Source organism: Diadema antillarum, unplaced genomic scaffold (genome assembly GCF_040938485.1).
Source record: "Diadema antillarum isolate AM-2024a unplaced genomic scaffold, OU_Dant_1.0 seq00000014_RagTag, whole genome shotgun sequence".
NCBI lineage: Eukaryota > Metazoa > Echinodermata > Echinoidea > Diadematoida > Diadematidae > Diadema > Diadema antillarum.
In genome coordinates, this window is record NW_027271134.1 from 1 (window position 1) to 4,638 (window position 4,638).

Sequence of the window (4,638 nt, forward strand, 5' to 3'; positions counted from 1 at the left end):
TTACATTTTATATATTTATCAGCAAGGCACCATGGACCATGTCTGAATTGAAGAACCAATTTTCCACTGAAAAAATAACCAAAATATATACATACGTACACACAGAGAGACACCAATAACTCAACTAAGTAAACACCTGCCTTACAAGAGATTTCATTGTTGATTCACAGTGTCATAACAATCTGACCGTAGTGCTACCAGTTTGTTTAATATGCACACAAGAAAAATCACATGTGAAAGTGGCTTAATCCACAAACAAAACATAATTCCTTTTCCTTCTTCAACAAAATGATTACAGAGTACATTTGCCATAATGCTCCCCTTCATTTTATTCTCTGTAATGTTCAGCCTTTTAATTCCAAACTCAGTACACACTTCAGCATAAAGAGTGGTGCTATTTCACTACATAATGACCACCATGATTAAATGACACAGTATTTGAAAGGTTAGATCATAACCTACAATTAATGTTCTTATCAACTAATGGAACCACTAAATCTTAAGAATACTATTCCCCTCGTTTCCATACAAAAACAACACTGTGAAAAAAGCATTTTTTCAAATTAATTTGGGCGGTCAGTGGAAGTCGGATAAAACCCTTGCATCTGTAAATCAAGATGGACTACTTTGTTCCCACAAACCAGATCTCATTGTGTCTATCAATGATGTGCCAGGGGCTGTCATAGCCAGCGTAGTAGAAATAGCGGTGGTCATAGCTCCATTTGTCCTGCAAATCCATTGCCAGTGCTCAGCATTTAACAAGTCTTTCTTGGCACTGGTATATCCCGGGAAAGATCTGCAAGTACATGCACAGGAAGTGATAAAGAGACTAGTATTATGGATAATTTTCATTGTATATAATAAGGGACACTTAAAAGTAGCACCCTGTATCATGAACCAATAAGCAAGTATACACATGACTCTTCTATTCATTTTGCTAACCAACAAAATAAATAATTCTCTGAACACTACATAGACATTCTGCTTTACAAGATTACAGCATAAATCCCTCTCACCTATGCTGAACCGCTATTGATTACCAATATATTGATCACCAATATATTGATCGTCCACTCATCATCCACAGATGACAACCATGCTTATTAAATGCATTTGTTCATCCTATCAGTGTTGTACCTAAATCCTTGATCAACCAGCTTTTCATAATGCCATCCCATATCTCTTGAATCAACTCTCACAGTCAGTATGAAACAATGCTCTTTTCTTGCTTACATTCAAGTCTCATCATACACCACAGCTGCTGATTACTATTTGAATCTTGGTTGTTGTTTTTAACCCAGTAAATTTTTTTTCTTTTTTCAATTTTTTCTTTGCTTTGCTCGTGTACACTGTTTGACTTAATTATGCTCTCCTTTCTGTGTGTACTTTGTATATTCTCTAAGCTTTCAATTCTTTGATCATTTTCTTTTAAAATGAAAGTGTTTTACAAAATTTAGTTATTGCTATTTAGACCCCATTATCATTATCCAAACAGGCACAAACATGTATGTAGGCACCTGGATGTGTCATAAACAGAAGCAGAAAACTGATATCATTGTCTCAAAATTATATTTGCTCACTGATACTGTCCTTATTTCTCTACACGGTAACTCACCTGACAAAAGCTGTGTGACAGGGCTTAGTCCACAAAATACCTCAGGGTCACTTGGTGAGGGCGCTGTGGCATTTTGGTAGATGAAAGGCAGGTAGAAGAACATGGTGAAGTTGTTTGAAGAGCGTTCCCTCTTTCTTATTGATGGTTGCCTTTATCAACACAGGGGCTGCCATCTCCACTGTAACACCTGTGGGGTTAGAAATCAATATTAGATTACACGTTACTCACTCTCAACCCCCTCACATTTCTGGAGGATGCTCAATACAAAAATATTAGTTCCAGTAACCTCCATATCTGCTCTATTCTGTTCAAACATCAAACATGCTATCATCATAGAATCTAGATAATACACATGAAGGGTATCATGGGCTAAAAATGACCAGATGAAAACAACACACAATAAATGGTAATAAACATCATTCATCACTACAGTTGGTACTGCAGTTATAGCTCCTTTTTAATTTTTCTTTTCTTTATGACCAGCTTGTTCCTACAATTGAAAACAGAAGAATAGTAAGACATCACTTTGTTACTTTACTAATATTACATACATAGGAGGGCCTATACTGTGCTATTGCATAACTGATTCTTAATACTATACTTTGCTTCTAATTCAACACAAAGAACCTTAGCACCTTGTTTATTAGCCCCCTCGATGTAATCAAAGAGTTTCATGAACATCTCCCTTGTTGCAGTGTCAAGGTCCATGCCATGTGAACTGGTTCCAACCCACTGAGAGACGTCATAGAAACGCTCCTCCCACGTCTGCTGAAAAGGAATCGAGAAGAAATTAAATAGTGACAACAAAGACTGCAGAACAAATTGAAATGATGATATCAACAAACCTGCCTCAAACTGCTTCTCTAGCCGTACACTCTTCATCTTGCCCAACTCATTTTGCAGTGTCCAATACAACCTGTTTGGCCTCTTATAAATTCAAACTCATTCATATTTTGGCCTACAGGTCTTTCAAACAATCATTAAAAGCCAGTGAGTGCTCATACACCTCATGGATTATTACCAGTAACCAAAATTTGAGATACCAAATTTGAGAGATGGGAAGAAAAGGAATACATGTTCAATTAATGCTACAGTGTTATCTTTTGTGTTATTTACTGTTAATCAGTACAAACAGTACAATCTAGTCTCATTATGACAGCTTGGTAAACATTTGTGCTGGAGACTTACACACACTGTCTGAATAGCCTTCCTGCAGACAGATCAGTGCATGTAATACTCCATTGACGTCAGGTTTGCATTTCTTTTCTTTTCTTTTTTCTTCTTTTTTTAGGGTCGTACATTTCATCTGGTTGCATTGAGATGAACAGGTTCAGCACGACAGTCCAGAATGCAAACTATGTGGTTATATATTGTCATCCTGGCTTAAACAAATATGGGAATTTTCATCAATCACTTTGTATTTTCTCTGTGCCCCATCCAAAATTTCAGAAAAACTCACAAAGCATTTCCCACTGAAGGCAAACTGCCTGGTATGTTACAATTCAGTATTCCTGTTCACATTGCCACCTCTCACTTGCATAGACCAGTCTAAAGTTTGGGTTTTTTTTTTTTCTTTTGAAACTTTTTATTAATCAGATAATTGACCATGTCCATCAAAACAACACTAATCACATTATAAATCTATACAGTAGGACCCAACATGCAGCAACAACAAAAGTGATAAAAAAAATGTAAGGAGTTACATCAAACAGCATAAGATACACACAGTGGGTAATAGTATTCACAAAGGATATGGATCAAAATAATTTTCTACAATTTTCTACAAGGAACCATTTCTTGTAATGAATTTCTTCCATTTTCTTTTGTTTGGGAATTGGTTTTGTGTTCTGAATAAAAGATATCAATCCTGATAAACATGGTGTTGTGTTTTTACAAATGCTAATATAAAAGTATCTTTTGAACATTAATATCATCTGATTAAACAACAATATGTTGGGTCCTTTTCAATCTTTTGATGAAGCCAAACATCAGTCTTTATCTCGTAAAATCTTCTAACTTAATACTGAAAGTTTCACCACACTTGTGTACATCCAATCAAAAGATTACCAGGTAGTGAAAAGGATTCGTGGGGGTATCATCTCACCGTGTGGTTATTGTCCAGCACTGTGTATTTAGGACAGTCCAGGCCATTGCAGAATGCTGGTGGCCATGAGGTCTTTGTCTCGACGTTAAGCGATCTGCCTCTCACAGTCAGTACCATGGCCAAGGACACCAACACCAACATTGTCACATTTATCCAAGTCTTCATGGTTGGTGTGTGTGTGCGATTCAAGACTCTCTCTCAATGTTCCTAGTTTAAAGGAGGTATGGATGTATACAGATGAAGATTGAATTATATTTAATCTTGGGTAGGGAAAGCACACCATGCTACACTATATGGGCTTGGAACCTGGTGCATTATTATTAATTTTTTTCTTCTTCTTCTTCCTCTTCCTCTGCTTCCTCACCTGTTTTGGTCTCTGTCCCAATCTAGAAATAATACAAGAAAGAAATATTGTCTTCCATGTCCCGAAGTCAGCGTATCCATTTTTAACTTAAGATCTAGTAGCTGGAACCATGGGCAGAGATTGAGTGGATATTATAGGAAATGAGAAAATAAAAGAGAGATATAGATTTTAGTCACAAAACTGGGACATGACTAGTCTACAGTACAGTGTAGTGCACCTGTTCAGCCACAGGACACACGCACACTAAGCATCAAGGCCCATCAGATGCGACAGTAATTCCGGAGCGCGAGCGCTCCCGTCTATATTACAGTTACGATAGCAGACTACACATAGGGAAGAAAAGGGAAGAGAAAATCAAGATGAGGAAGATGGATAAAAACGAGAAAAGAGGAAACGAAGGGAAAAGGATAAAAGGGAGCAAAAAATAAGGATACAGAAGAAAGAAGAAAAAAAGACAATTGAGGAAGAGGAGGTGAACGGAGCTAAGGGGGTACAACACAGAATCTATTAGTTGGGCCCCTGGTACTCGTCGTGGTAACAAGTTAGTGGTATTAC

The 4,638-nt window shown here is 37.1% G+C and overlaps 1 pseudogene; it reads right to left on the reverse strand.

The window, feature by feature from the left end:
- Positions 1-73: 73 nt before the first annotated feature.
- On the reverse strand, positions 74-3,903 carry LOC139725053 (heme-binding protein 2-like; annotated as a pseudogene).
- Between the last annotated feature and the right edge of the window lie 735 nt (positions 3,904-4,638).